Here is a 17,187-nt window from a genome sequence, read left to right as displayed (position 1 = left end):
CGCTGCCACGCCTAGGTCGCTGAATGCCAGAAAGTACTTGTCCACCATATTAAAGTGCTTGGAGCCCTAATTGGCTGGTGGTCAACCGTATATCTCAAGGTTAGCTTCCCACAGCAGTACGTTAGGAGTCTTTCCCTTAAGTAAACTACTGATGTCGGTTGAACATAGCAACCGCATCAAGGAACTCCCACACGTTCCGACAATGCGGCTCTCGCCACATTGACTCGCCGCTTGTGAGTGGCCAATTTTCCCCTTGACCTCTAAGTTCCAGACTGGCCCGATCTCTGCCCCCCCCCCCCCCCAGAGCAGGACAGTCAAACATCAGGGGTTCATTTGACTGGACATATCTGACTGGACGTCCCCGCAGACGTACAGCTCTGCGGGGACGTCCAGTCAAATGCGATTCACATAATTGAATACGACGTTGCATACTCTTAAACAAATATTGTAACGTTTGTTGAGGAATTGCAGCGATATATCGTTCAATTTCGCTCTGCCATTCGGGAATGGTGTGAGGATGAGTTTTGTAAGCAGCAACCTAAGGCATCCTCACAAGAAAAAGTTAGGAAGAGATAAATCAGGGGACTTAGGAGGCCACAACCCCTTCGAAATCACTTGTTTATAAAAACACTGATCCAAGAAAGTCATACTGTTGTTGACTTATGAGCCGTAGCATTGTCCTGCTGAAATCGTGTTTACTTAAAACGGTCTGTAGGTATAGTTTATACAAATTGTTGTACCATCTGTATGTAGCGCTCACTGTTCCCTGTGCCATGAATGTTATGAAGATTCATCTTCGTAAAACTGCACACCAAACACCCACTTTCTATCCGTGCAGAGGAGACTCGGGCAGCTGATGCGGATTTTCCGTAAACCAAATGCGTGAATTCTGTGCACTCATGTATCCATCAAGGTGAAACCATGCCTCGTTAGACCAAAACCAGTCATCGAGTTTCTTCCCTATCTGGTGTTACAGATGATATGAACCATTGACAGTAAGCTACATTTTTTACCATTGTCTGCAGGTAAAACCTCGTGAACAACACGAATACTGTACGGATGCATCTTTAAACACTTCCGCAATGCCGTGTGGGCACTATCGACGAAGAGACTGACCGGATAGGCATCGCACAGACTTCTTGGGACAAACAGAATATGCAGCTTGCACGTTAATCAACATTTCTGGTGTTAACACTTTCAGTCGACCACTTTTGGATGCATCTGCCACATTCCCTTACTCTTAGAACTTGTTGCACACCCGCTTGATGGAGGACTTGTTTGGTACATCCACACCGTACTTTTCTGTGAAGGCATTCTGGGTCTGGGCATAACTGGCACATCTAATGTACTGGAGACAATGAATATTCTCTGCTTTATTGTGTTATCCATTTCCCTTAATTTTCCTCAATTAAACCATCAACAAAAGACGCAAATATTCTTCCATAAGGATTTTTTTTCTCTTTTTCTTCTTCTCCCCCGGGCCGGATCCTGCAGTTAAGTATTACACAGTCCAGGGGAGTGTCCTTTACTCTAACGGGCCGAGACGTGGTGACCCGCCGGTCAGATCTCACTTTGCGCCCGCCTGAAACCCCCCCGAGTAGGATCCACCAGGCCCGGCTATGCCGTCCCTCTTCCACAAGGTTGCGTCACTTTTTGAACACTCTGTTTATAATAAACACAGGCTAGATTTCACTGTTACTTCTTTACAGTTAATTAAGTAAACTGAAAAAAGATTAAACAATAGTTTACAAATAATTTATTACTTAAAATTTAAACCTACATGGTCATTTTTGTTATTAAATAATATCATAAGTAGATTTCTACGGAAATAAAAAAAAATACATAAAAAATGTAAATAAGATGAATGAAAAAGAAAAAAAAAGAAAAATAGATAAAATAATTAATGAACAACATTAATTGAAGAATAAACAGTATTTACGAAACACTATAAAACAAGTACCTTACTTGGAATTTTTTAATAAGAATAATAAAAATATAGAATTTGGGTCTTTATAAGTTTAGAAAACCAGAGAAATTGCCTTTAGTCCATCATTACTTGGAAATCGATCCCAATTTTTTTTTTTTTTTATAAACGATATTTTTAATAAAAATGTTTGAAAGAGGAACTGGACAGTTGGAAAATTTATATTTTCAATAATGAAGGAACAACTTTATTATTGAACGACAAGAGACCAATATCTAATGATACGTTTGAAGTTAAAATTTATTAAAAATGTTTTTGTGAATGCTTTTTATTATAAGAACATAAACAGTCAACCGCAGCCTTAAAATTATGTTCATGGGAGAGGATATTTTTTTGATCGGCTTAAAATACATACTGTCTTTATCATACTTGGGATGAATGCAATTATATTTCTTAAATATGAAATAATTCGCAGTGATTTTACGATTTTATAAGTGTAAAAATTAGCATCTTTTTAGTTTAAAACGTACATTTTTTCCTAATTGAAAATTAAAAATATGTATTCTTAAATTAAGGACAACAGTAAAATTTTGCTTTTTAGTTTTTCCCTGGTTTTCAATGCTATTCTTAGAAATTCAGATTTAAATACTTTTAATTCATTTATGTATATATATACAAGCAATTTTAACTGCATAATAATGTTTGCCCGTGAACTTAACGTGGATGCTATAATTTATTATATGTCTCATACATCGACCTTATTTTAATTATTTATGCTCTTTGCGTGGAATATTTTCACTATTACAAAATCATGCAGGTTGGATGTGTTAAGTACAAGGCAATAACCTTGTTTATATAATAAAAAAAGAAGTATTTTTTCTAACGTAGTCTCATGTAAACTATAATGTACACCAACTTTTACTAAATTCCATTACCATTTAAACTGGGTAGTAAACAAAAATTTAAGAATTATGTATATTAATAGTAAACTAAAAAATAAATTTAATTTAAATATGACTTACCTTCGGCAAATTTACAGCAGTTATATATATTAATGGCTAATAAACACTAACTGACCTATAACAAAAAAAAAACAAACCTTGTTAGTTAATAAAATTTTACCATGATAACGTTAAAAATACTATTTTTATGTTATACTTTAAAGAATGATTAATTAGAAGACCTAGCTTTATCAGTATCACTGGTATACTGTAGCCATTGAGAGTTATTGTTCTGCCATCGAAATTGAAAGACAATTCACGGGTAGTGTTACAGACCAAAAATAAATTATTATTTTATTATTAGCACCATAAAAAATACTCCCGTAATAATTAAAAATAAAAATATTATAGATAAATGAAATAGTAATTGGACATTAATGCAAGATAAAATGCATAAATAAAAAATAATTTTTTATATGTGTACTGCAAATATTGAAAAAAATTGTAAAAATCGGTCCACTATAAATTGAATAATATAATTTTGAGTCAAAAAAATAAAATCAGAAAAAATTTACGGAGGAAGAATAATTTGAAATAAAAAAATGTTTATTATTAAACTTTTAACAATGATTGTGCATATTCCCTTCTGAAATGATACTATTATATAAATAGTATCTATACTATTATATAAAGACTCTTGTTTGTTCGGGATAAACAAAAAATTACTCGCTGAATCGCAACCAAATTTTGACCATGTTTCTTAGCATAACTGAGAAGGTTTTTAGATGTGTTTCATCTCGAATATGAAGCAGTGCAAATTTGCCGGTCGAAGCACAAACTTTAATGGATTGAATTAATGAACTGTGAAGTATGTCTCTATCACTGTTTAAGCTGAGTTTGAACTGAATGATTCAAATCAATCGAATGAATAATATTACAAAAATAATAGAATTAAATTTACGTTAAATAAAATCTATTCTTCTATTCTATTATTTAAAAAAGGAGAGGGTCTTTGTGAGGGATAAACAAAAAACTACACTACTACTACTACTACAATGGAAATCAAATGTTTATCCATGTTTCTTGACATAACTGAGAAGGTGTTTAGATCTATTTCGAAGAACCCACCGATCGATTACTTTCAAATTTTCAGGATACATTTTTATTATAGTATAGAAGGTTTTAGGTCATAGACCAAGGCCCTGGCTCCCTTGAAGGTTAAAATATTTTTAAAAAATCATTTTTTCACCCCCACAGAGGGTGAAGTTTTAAATTAAAGATATTCATTAAACAAAAAAAAAATCCTTGTACTTCATTATTATATTTGTGCCTCCATGGCAATAAGTTATAGAAATATGTCCATAGAAATAAGTTATGAATTTTTTCGTCGTCAAAGGTATCTGTACTTTAGTTACGATAGGTACTATTATTCTATCTTTTATAGTTTAGTTTCTTTTTCAAGTTTCTATAAATTCTGTATACTTTAATTGTTATTTATCAATATTATTCTCATAATCATGAGGATAACGAACAGTGCATGGACGCAGGGAACGGAACCCTCTGGGTAGACAACCGAAGCGAGCTCTCCGACTATCCAAGGCGCCGTACTCCTGCAACACGGGCGAGCGAACCGAGCTCTGCGGCCCTGGAGTAGGTCGCGAGAAGCCTCGCAGTTAGCTTCGGGGTACGCCTGGGCCCTCAGGGTCCATGATCCGGCTAGTATAAAATATTTTGAGGCTTCTTCAAAAGCAGGAAAAATTTTCAGTATACAGAAGTAAGCTATCGGATGATTGGCTGGCAATTGTAAACATGAATATTGTTGACCGATATTTAATAAATTGTTATTCAATGAGTTTTTGTTTATGAATGCTCTAAATTTGTTAAAAAAATAATAATAATAATTCCCTCAAAAAAAATTAGCAATACCTCTATCAAACAAAGCATTATAACTAGTTACTTTAGCATTTAGTTACAAAGCATTATAAAGTAGTTATTTTATCGTAATCATAGCAAATTTATTCGGATTTAAATCGTAAAATACTTTTTTAAAATTTTTTTGTGAATGAGCGGGCATCAACAGTTATTGTCATTAGCCCGGTGGAAATTGGTAGCGAATGAAAAGATGACATGCCTGATCGGGATTCAACCCGGGACCACTGCACGAAATAGAGACGCTATTTACTCAACCACGGAGGTCGACAAAAAAGTGGTATTCTGCTGATGAATATTTAAATAATACTAATTAAATAAACCTGAATTTTTTGTATGTTCATTTAACATGTACATTACTTAAATGATTATTTAAACATACAATAATCAACACATTCAAAATAGTTATTTTATTCTTTTTTGATGTTATTTAATCTCAAATGTTTCCTTTCCTTTTCGTACCTTTACTATTTTTCATTTCTATATCATTTTTACGGCTAATAAAATAAACTTTTTTTATTGGATTTGAAACTTTTAACTCTACTCTGATCAAGGAATTCCCACGTTTTTCTTTGATCTTCTTACGTAAACTTGTAAAGAAATTTCTGTTGTTTACTATGTAATAACAGTAACACATCTACCTGTTTTTAACATTTTTATTACGTAATTAGAATTCTGTACACGTCTGAATAAAATGTCTGTTTACAATATGCCGACTATATATGTTAAAAAAAAACATGGATTGATGAATTTTTTTTTTTTCTTTAACGTCTAGTTTTTTTTATTTAAAACTATTTATTTGTTTTTTATTGGTAGAAAAATTCTTTAATAATATAAATTATTTTTTATTCCGGTTTTCCCGCACTCGTCCAAGTAATGTAAATAAAAATAAAAACATAAGTTGAAATTAACATGATATTTTTATTTATTTTCTCTAGGATGAAAAAACAACAAAACTAACTCATTGAAGCTATATAGTAAATAAAAAACTGATTTGCATTACTGAATCCAGAAAAAAAGTTTTGCTCATTTCTGTTATAGAAGATTTTAGTTGAGTTTTGGTTTAAATTATTGATTAAAAAATACTGGTAAATATTAAACAAAGATTATAGTTAATGATGAACATTTATTTATGATGTGATTAAAATGACGTGTGAAATTTTAGGGAGAATTTAATCTTAATTTTTAAGATAGCTATAATAGCTAAGCAGATGATTTATAGTTGTAACAATTGCAAGTAAAAAACAATGTTAGGTACTAGGACCGCCGTATAATTTATGCTATATATAAAATTTCGTTTCATAGATACAACTTAAATTGAGATGAACCCCGTTAAAAAATTATTTCTAGAACGAATCTTATACCCGTAAGAGCTTGACATTCAGAGGCCTTTCGAGGGATGCTGTAAAAATTGTTTAGCGATTTCTGTATTCGAAGATATAATAAAGATTAAATATTATAGTAAAAAAGCAAACTTATAAATGCAATGCAAAATAAAAATAAATTATAACTATAGCCAACAAGGTTTCCAAACTCTGAAAAAACACATTAATTTTTTTTTTTCAATCGGTTCGAAGTAAGGAAACACGAGTAAATCGTATTACAAAGAGGTTTCCAAGGAACACCCTCAATAAACCGTATATACATATATATATCTATAAAGATATAAATAAAGTACATACCTACATATATAAAGTTCATATATATAAACGTAATCGCACTGAATAAGACCACACAGGTCCAAGAGTTTACAAAGGTCTAATGAAAAACAAAAAAACAAAATTATATCATTAAAGAATAGACAAAGACAAACAAATAGTAATATAACAAGCTCATACAGATAAATGGAAAGAGGCTTCTCATCAAGGTATAGAAACATGCTCTCACATTTACGGTAATGAACCAACTTGAGTCACTCAGATAAAGTCCAGACGTGTAGACATTTCAGTCGCCGGACAGTCTCGCTGTTGTCTACGAGATTTCTTTCTTTCATTTTCCTGTTTAGCCTCCGGTAATTACCGGTTGTCTACGAGATTAACTGCTAGAAATTTCACGTGATTATCTAACCGCTGCCTATAATTTGAATCGATCCGTTTGACCTCTTTACGAACATGAAGTAATTCAAGATAGTCGTGCATTTCTTCTTTCCGTGCGAACCACGATGTCTCTGCAATGGATCTTGCCAACTTATTCTGGAATCGTCGTATAATCTCAATGTTACTCTTCCTCGTTGTACCCCATAGCTCTCAGCGTATGTCCAAATGTTTTTAGAAGTACCTTGTATATTAAAAGTTTGTTGGACAACGATAAGTGTAAACTCCTGCCTAGCAAATAAAGCTTTTTATATCTCTTGTTTACTGTTTCCTTTTTTCTCTCACGTGTTACTCAAACGATAATCAAGGTGGAGCCCAAGGTACCTATGCGGTCAGAGAGCCGTCTAGGTAGACTTGGAGATAGTCATCTCTTCTCATCGAAAAAGTAATACGAATTTACGAATTGACTTAATTTGATTCACATTTAGCTTCTTTTTTTTTTTTTCTCTCAGCTCCCCTGGGCCGGACCGACTTATTGGTATTACGCCGCCCAGGGGAGTGTCTTTAAACTCAAATAGGCCTCCCCACCTACCGGCTATATACCGGCAAGGCAGGTCGGCCTACCGGTTAGCTCTTTTTGAGAGTTCTTTATCAATATTGCCCCCTTGGGGACCCAAAAGGGCAATACTAATACACCACATTATTACACCACGCCAGACCCAGTTCGCCGCGACGCGGTACCGGGTCCCTTCAGTATTCAGTGTGCTGTTGCCTGACTGTTACCCGTGGAGTCCTTGGTGGCTCATCAGTGCCAACACACCGCAGCATGCTGGACCTCACCAGCAAGGCTGTCCACCCAGTCCTATTCTAGCCAACACCTTGTCTTCTCTCATCGGAGTATTTCTGTAGAACAACTTGTCTAACAAAACTAGCAAAATTATTCCAGTTTGACTCGCTTCTTAGCATGTAGTCTATTGTTGTCTCTGGAGTTATACCTGTGAGTGCCTTCTATGTCTAAGTGTGTCCCACCTATTGCACTCAAAAAAGGTGTGCTCAGCATCATCTATCTCGTTGCAGTAGTTGCAAATTGGCTCTTCTCTCTTGCCTATTTTGTGCAGGTAGTTACTGAAGGAACCATGTCCTGTAAAAAACTGCGATAGGTGATGATCAACCTCACCAAATCTTCTCGACAACCATGGCTTGATGTTGGGGATGAGGGTTCTCGTCCATCGACCCACAGCTTCCTGCGACCATCTTTCCTGCCAGATATTATAAACGGCATCCCTGACCTCTTGTTCTGGCTTGCCTTGTGCCCTCTCCACCCTCTTTTTTGCGATTAGGTCAATAGGAGGTGTACCCGATAACACGCACAGGGCGGCATAGGACACTGTCCTGTATGCGGACACAACACCTAGGAGCACATACCTGTGCGTCCTCGCCAGTCTCTCTTTGTTGCGCCTGATGGCGATAGAGCGCCACCAGGCCGGAACGGCATACATAAGCGAAGACACGACGGTGGTCGCCAGTAAACGGCGCTTTGAGGCCCGAGGGGCATTCTGCGATGACATAATGATGTTTAGACTTTTTATCATCCTTTCTGCCTTGTTGCATACATTGACTATGTGCTCGGTGTATCTACCGTTTTTCTGGAGGATAACTCCTAAGTACTTGATGTTATTCGCTTCTTCTATAGCATGACCGTTGATGGAAATATTGAACGGTTCTAGCACTCTTCTACCCGTAAAGGCAATACACCGGCATTTAGCTTATACTAAGTTAACTTCACAATAAAGCCATTTCTTGAAACAATAGCTCCTTTGAATTTTGATATTCATTTTGTACCATGATTAAAAAATAAACAATAGTTTTAGATCGGCCAAAATGTACTTTATTTTAAAATAAAAGTTGTAAAAACGTTCTGTTTTAAAGTTTTATTCACAGAAAAAGTTGTCTCAAAAATAAAGGTGCAATTTTTATAACTTTACCGGAAATAAACTGTACTGAAGTAGATTTAAAATTGTTTTATCACAAAGATTTCCATTTGATTCCAAAAAAAATGCTTCTAAATCACAATAGGATTATTTGATATAACCGTAAAATAAATGTAATTTAAACAAAATGTTGAACTTTTTTAAAATTCCATGTGCTTATTACAATAATCTTAAATGTATTAGATTTAATGTTGGCACTTTAAATTTAAACTTTATTGAAAAGCCACCTGATTGATTTTCAATAACTCAACAACAAATACAATTAAAATACATAAGTGATGTGAAAAGCAAAGATGTTCTGTTGTTGCTAACAGTATTAAAAAGTGAAAAACAATAATTACTAGCGACAGTCATATTAAAAAAATAACAAAAAAACTATACATTATAGTGAAGTTTTTCTACAGTAAAGAAGTCTATAGTTGAAGAGATAAACAATTGATTCTGGAATTGATTTCTGGAACAGAAACCTCAATATTACTGCGTAAATCAAATAAACTGCGGACAATTTTCGGGCCGTCCTCTGTGGCGCGAGTGGTAGAATCTTGGCCTTTCACTCGGAGGTCCCGGGTTCTAATCCCGGTCAGGCATGGCATCTTCACACACGCTACAAATCACTCATCTCGTCCTCTGAAGTAATACGTAATACTTAACTGTGGACCAGGAGGTTAAACAAAAAAAAAAAAGAAAAGTTTTCGGGGTCATCTGACAAAAGCTGTTAAAAAACGAATTGATTTCTGGATAATGTGGAGGAATATGATTTTAAAGTTATAATCCATCAATGAATTTACCAACCAACCTTTTACGAAAAATTAAAATTTTAATTTAAAAAATGTACATTTAAAAAAAAATATAAGAAAAAGGTAAAATTCCAGAAGAATTTTTTTTTTTAATTTTTCATTTCAAGGGCTTTAGATGGTAGCGATGGTGAAATCTTGTCACAAACAAAAATTAAGAGAGGGAAAATGATTAATTCTCTTCATAAACAGGTTAGCGTTTGACTTAACAGACTACCGGTAGCGAAATAATTTACTTTATATGAAAATTACTATTTTATATTCAATTAAAATAATATTAGGAAAATATAATAACGACAATATATTTATATAAATACTTCACCAACTTCTCTGGCAGAGTGAGATCGTTTCAACATTTCATCCGAAATTTCAGGAATCGGATACGGTCAGATTTAGAAACTTTCATACGCTGCAAAATTAATCTACCATAATGAAGCTGTAATTGGTCAATAAAGTTCTTTCATTCATAATATTAATATTTAAAACTTTGTAAAAATGTAAATCCGATCTCCATGGCGAAATGGTAGCGTCTCACCCTTTCATCTGGGGATCCTAAGTTCGCATCTCGGTCAGACACTGCATTTTCATACGCTACAAGATTCTACTTCCATATACGAGTATAAGCTTCAAAGCTCCTTTGTTGAATTAAATCATCAAATAAACAAACAAAAAACTGAGTTTTAAAAAAAAATTAAATGTTTTCCAGTTTCCTAATATTAAAAATAGAGATCATGCGTTACTGAAACAGATAAGATAATCTTACTGCAATAGTGGGATAGCGTTGGTTCCGCCTCAAGAGCCAATCAGAATGTAAAGAAAAAACTAGCAATAGCAATCCGTGTGTGTTTGTGTATTGGTAGTGTTAAAAAAACTAGTAATGTATAATTTTTGTAAAAACCACTTGTTTTATGGTTTTTTTTTGTAGTAAATGACTATAATTTGTTAAAAACGTATGACGCAGATATTTGGTTTACAATATTAATCCGAGGTCAAGCCGAGATCGATTTATTAACCAGCGACATTTATTATAATTACATTCAGTTGTACAGAAAAAGAAAATGTTTTAATATTTATACAACTCTTGTTAAAAACAACATTTTTTTACTTTAAAAACGTGAACAAAACAAAGCAATGCGTTAATTCTAAAGATGACATGGGTAATAGGCGTTGAAGATAAGGTGGGAGATTTCATTTAACCAGAAGGTGGGAATTTTGTCGGTAGTTATGGAAGGGTACCCACCGGATTGGTCTAGCTATGCCGGCCCGGCTTGCCGATCCCAGCAGCACCACCCGGACGGCCAGGACTAAATCTTTTTCTTGCACGCCTCTAATGGGAGGCACCCGAAGGGGCACCCCCATCGGGTCTACGGTTTTTTGCGCCTTGCCCAGTTACTCCTATTCCTCTCCAGACTCTTTTCATCCACCATCCCTCTCGTACTGTAGTCCTTCAAAAGCCTTCGTTCTCAGAATACCAGTGATCAAGGCCCAATTTCTAGTACCATGCAGCACAGCTGCTACGATATTGTCAGGTATAACCTTGCTAATCAACGCAAGGACCTCCCTTCTATCTTCGGCCCACCTGGCGCAATGGAAGATGGTGTGGTTCCGCCGAGTCACTGCTCTCGCAGTAGAAGCATCGATCCGACATCTTCGTTGGTGATTGGGTTTCAATTAACCACTCATTTCAGGACTGGTCGAGCTGAGACTGAACAAGGCTACACTTCATTTATATTCATACTAATCATCCTGATTAATCCTCTGAAGTAATACCTTCCGGTAGTTCCGGAGGTTAAACAGAAAAAAAACATTTTGAGACGGTAACTACCGATCATCATCGCGCAGTTTGCTAAATTATAGGTTGTTTGATCTGATCGCCAATTTAAATGCATAAAAATATGTCCTAGATCATTAAAATTAATCAATCGCCTGTATTTCTAGAGTAATCAGATAAAAAAAATAAATAAATTAATAGTTAATAATTAATAAATAAATTCATTTTTGTAATTACAATCACGTAATTGAAAACTGTTAAGTATGCCTGGAATTATAAATACACAAGAATTCAATTACCATAGATAATATCATTGTTTCTACTTTTTTTGTTATAATTTTATTTTTCATGTTATCTTTTTATCATAACTGAATAAATATAAGTCTACATTGTAGTTAGTGATTTAACAATATTTTTTGGAAGAATAAATTTAGTTTTTTACGCTATGGCAATTGCGGATTTTACTATTGTAGCCTTTACTTGTAATTTTTTCAAAATTGTTTCTTTTTCTTTTTATATATTTTTTTCTTTACTCCTAATTATGATCAACGTAGTGAGAATAAGTAAATTCTTGTGACGGTCTAACCAAGTCGTATTATCTGCTGTAATTCTACTGAATTGCACTAGAGTTCATTTTTATTTCCTTGTACGAAGTAAAGGAAGTATTGATGGCGAAAAATTTCGTTTTTAGATTTCAACGGAAATATCCATTTTGACCATCCCTGAACCCCTTTTGACTAGTTTTGGCGTGACGTCTATCCGTACATATGTACGTATGTATGTCGCATAACTCAAAAAAGATTAGCCTAGCCGTAGGATGTTGAAATTTTTGATTTAGGACTGTTATAACATCTAGTTGTGCACCTCCCCTTTTGATCGCAATCGACTGAACCAAAAGTGTCTTAAAAGCCCAAAATCCAAAAAAAAAAAAAATTGGATTTTGGATTTTTCTTAACTGAAGTAATAAACCCTCATTGAGATCTTTTCAACTTTATATCAAAGTGGTACTTAATTTCATTGGTTCCAGACTTATAGCCAAATGAAATTTTAATTAATGAAATATTTGGATCTTACAAGGGGAATGCACAACGGTTCGAATCAGACTTCATCTCCTTTTTTTTAATTTAAATATATTGATTTATTAATCTGATATATATTGATATATATCTGATTGTAAAAAAATTTAACGAAAAATAATAATTCAATAAAAACATTAAAAAAGAATATGAAAATATCAAAAGTTATTTATGAAATAACATTTTATGTAAAGTTCATTTAACAAAAAAATGTGTATTTGTAATTTAATAGGCGTACAGGAAGTCATGTTGTGTTACATCAAATTTTTTACAAAACTAGCCTGTCATTTGTACGCGTATTTACTTATTCTGTTTTGTTAACGTTATAAATAGACATTTTAATATTACTAGTTATGTAATTATCCAACTTCTAAATTGTAACACTCTCGCAGTATAAATTGCCATATTTACGGTAATTTCGTCAGTAAATAATCACATTAATTATTTATTTTAGTATACGACTTCTTTTATTACGCTAATAATACCACTCTTTCTTTTTTTTTCCATCTGCTTAACCTCCGGGAATCACCGTCAGGTATTACCTCAGAGGATGAAAGAGGATGATATGTATGAGTGTAAATGAAGTATAGTCCTGTACAGCCTCAGGTCCATTTTTGAGATGTGTGGTTAATTGAAACCCAACCACCAGAGAACACCGGTATCCACAATCTAGGATTCAGATCTGTGTAAAAGTAACTCCCTTTACTAGGATTTGAACGTTAGAACTCTTGACTTCGAAATCAGCTGATTTGCGAAGATGCGTTCACTACTAAACCAACCTAGTGTGTTACGCTAATATTTAGAGATATCTAACGGACCTATAAAGGCTTACGTAATTGTCAATCGGCAGCTATTGCTTACACACTATCCAACTGGTGGTATGAAATTATAAAAACGGTTATTTATTTTTTTTAAATACACTCAGTGTACTATTTTAAAATATAATTATGCATTATTATAACATAAAATTTGTTTATAATTTTGATTTTTTTTACATGAAATACATTATCATAACAGATTTTTAAAGTTATCTGATATTTGTAATCATATGAATACATATATATGATATTTATATTCGTCTAATAATCGCTGGGAGAATAAGTTATCATATACTGCATTCTTGCAGCACATATATTGTGGTTAATAATCAATTGCTTATTAAGTAACGACAACCTTGCTGGAGTAAAACTGTTTCCGTGAACTTTCACCTGAAATAAGATACTATAGAATTCTCAAGTGCACATACTCCTATACAATCATAGAATTAATAATTCATGTGTTTTTTTGTAATATTACTAAGTTAACAAACTGAGATTAAGTTCAAATTAGAAGAACTACAATGAAATATTCACAGTTTAAATTCTAATACGTTCAAAATATGTTGTATGGTTTTATATAATATTAAAATTACGTAGCATTATAATAAACATTTAATTAAATATTTGAAATCTCTACAATGAACGACATAAAGGCTTATTGATTTTAAAATCAACCAGATTGGTGCACAATAAGATGATACATTTGAATTTCGGATTACATTTTTATTTTTCAATTTAATATGATTACAACTTTACATACCAAACACTGTGTTTGAGGAAACTTTTTTACTTCATAACGTATAATCCAAATAGCGTTACGCCTAAAAATCTCTTTCAAGGTGAGTGTGTACGTTACTGATGACTCTACAACACAATTTTCTTGAATCTCTTCGAACAACTGAACTATCCGGGCATAAAAAAATCTTATTTCCATAAGATTTACAGGTCTTAAATAAGTTAAAACCTGCAAAAATCTCTCTTCTAAATATCCCCATAAAAAAAGTCAATGATTTAAATCCGGGCTCAAATGTGACTAAAAGAAACCTCAATTTTGGTGGCCCGGATGGTGATTTGATATTACGCGATTAGCAAAAATTTAATTTAAAAAATACAACACAACATTAGTGGTGTGAGGGGCTACACCATTTTGCATAAATCACTGAGCATCAATAGACAACTAAGTCGCATACAGTTTGGGTAGAAAATCATTTTTTAGCGTATCCAAACAGGTTGAGAATTAACTGTATCGTCAAAAACAGAGGCCGTATCTGCGATAGATAAATCTGCTCAAACCGTTACTTTAGGCTGTTGTTTTTAATGCAGGATTTTGTGGTGCTGCCGTCACCCAAAAGAGGTCACTTTGTGTGTTAAAAGCCCCATGAATATGAAAATAGAACTCGTCTGAAAACCAATTTTGAACAAATATCTTTCCCTTCTGACCACTGTGCTAACTCCAATCTTTTTTGCTTGTTAGGTTGTGTCAACTAATGCAGAATAATCAATTTGTATGGGAACAGCTTGAGATCACTGTGTGACATTCTCTGTACAGCAAGATGAGATATTCCCATTTCTCGTGAAGCTCGCCGCGTACACTTTCCCGGATTACGTTGTATGGCAACTCGAAATGCTTCAATATTTCCTGGAGAAATAACGGGAGCTGCTTTAGGTCGTTTCTCTTCTTTATCTGTCTTTATTATTATTATTTGTCTTTATCTTTTCCAGTTTTAATTTCGTAAAAAATATCATACATTTTATTTGCATCATAATAATAAGGTATGCATAGATCTCAAATATTGCATTATAAAAAATATTCAATAAAAAAGAAATAAAGAAAATTATGTCTGGTAAGGTAAACACGTGAATTATTTTATATTCGTGGGTTCTCGATCATTCAGTTTAGCACAGCCTAACTTTTTATAGCAAATACAAAATTCAGATTATATTTTAGCAAAACTAGAAAAAACCGTTATGTCAAGAAAATAAAGATTTCATTTTATAATAATTAAATATGCTATCTCATAAAATAAAAAAACTAATACATCCAACTTCAAAATTAACAGTAAAAAGTAAAAACAAAACACAATTTCATTTTTCATTAAGTTTCGAATTTTCATACAAAATGCCAAATTTGGAAAAACCATACATATCTATAATTTAATTCTGTTTTAAAATAATTTAATTATTTTTTTTAAATTGAAAAAGTATAATCTGTAACAACATTTTAAATTTGATTTAAATTTATTTTTTGTTACGAAAGAGCGAGCATCAACTCGTATAGTCCCGTTGGAAATTGGTAGTGTATGAAAAGATGGCATGTCTGACCGGGATTCGAACCCGGGATCTCCGCAAGAAACGCCGGAACGCTAAATACTCAACTATGGAAGTGGTTGAGTTTATTTTATTTTATTTTAATTTAGTTATTTATTTTATTTTATTTCAGTTATTTAGAATTAAATTATATTCAAAACAAGGATAGATCTACAAAATACACTACCATCATGAAGAAAGCTGTACGAATAGAAATCTATGGACGGGAAATCATCATTTTGATAAAAATGCCTCAAAAGAAATTTAGAAAAACTAAGTTATGTAACTAATGAGGAGTTTGAACTAAAGCTACCTAAAAAGCGAGTTCAGTTTTTTACCTTAATTTGTCCAAATAATTGCACCAAAGCTATGAATTATCAAGTAATGATAATGACGAATAAATTTTAAAATAACTTCAAATCGTTAATGTAAACAAGTAATATTTCGTTAAAACATTTTGCATTGATATTATTCGGAAGAAAACTTAATAAGGGACTACCAGAGGAGCTTTCTCAATAAATTTAAAAAAAATAACAATCGAAAACGGTATATTTGAGATCTTGTAAAGGCTATATTCATCTAAAAGATTATATACAGATCGCACTGAGACTTCCTTTTTTCTAAACTTTATTAATAAATGTATAAATTTTTATTAATATATAATTTATTAATCCAAAAAGAGTTTTCTGTACTAGTAATACTGAACACGATCAAGGTTAAAGAATTAAACATACTACTCAAAAACTGATCACGATTTGGAAATTCTATTTCTAATTTCTAAATTTAAATGTCTATATTCGCTGAAAAAATATTAACATATTTTTCTGTGCCTCTTTTACTGCTGATTTTATATAAATGAGCCTTAATGTCCAAAACAGTACGGTTAAATTGTCTACCTTATTTCTATTTTACAAAAGCAATCGTTTAAAATTTTTATCCGAACACTTATATATCATTACAGGTTTTTTTTTAAAGAGGAGGGGAATCTCATTTACGTACGCGTAAGCAGTGTCGGCCTCGCTAAAAGGTGCCGCAAGATGTTATTAATATGCGTATGTAAACCTGCGTTGGTCACACCTATCTTAAATGTTACTTCAGTAACTATAAAAAATTTAAATAGCCTTATTGTGATCTAATTATAGTAAATTATAATAAATTTACATTAAATACTTTCCTTATCTACAGGAATTTTGTAAACCGCTTAGCCAAAAATTAATCAAGTCAACCGGATAAATTCTTTTTATAAATTAACATGATCATTTAATGACTTACGCTCAACAGTAGTAAAATAAAATATAAATGTATTTATAAATACCTACACAATTATAAATTTATATGTATTTGGCCAGGAAGAAGTTCCAGTAGCGAACGGCCTTCGTAATGTTTTTCGCATCACCGCTTACGTTTAAGCTATACTAAAAGCAACTACGATTATTAGAACATTTTTAAATTTATCAAAAAGATATATATAATGCCAATGTTGAATCTGCCTTTACAACCTTGTCGAAGATCTAACTTAATCGGCAAACAATATAAAATAGGAAACAAATAATGATATCCAATAAAAGATTTAACTTGGTTTTAATATTTAGATATATATCTT

General features: G+C 32.7%; 1 protein-coding gene across 2 annotated transcripts in view; it reads right to left on the bottom strand.

The window, feature by feature from the left end:
- The window catches only part of LOC142329011 (ABC transporter G family member 23-like), a 198,843-nt gene that overhangs the window by 101,078 nt on the left and 80,578 nt on the right, over nucleotides 1-17,187 (bottom strand). For both annotated transcript variants that reach the window (XM_075373254.1, XM_075373253.1), the window contains exon 2: nucleotides 2,947-3,001. The gene's annotated coding sequence lies outside the window, so the exon portion shown is untranslated. The remainder of the gene's footprint in view (nucleotides 1-2,946; nucleotides 3,002-17,187) is intronic.

This window comes from Lycorma delicatula, chromosome 8 (assembly GCF_047948215.1).
Source record: "Lycorma delicatula isolate Av1 chromosome 8, ASM4794821v1, whole genome shotgun sequence".
Lineage (NCBI taxonomy): Eukaryota > Metazoa > Arthropoda > Insecta > Hemiptera > Fulgoridae > Lycorma > Lycorma delicatula.
Note: the sequence above shows the minus strand (reverse complement) of the source record. Positions and strands in the feature narration are given on the sequence as shown.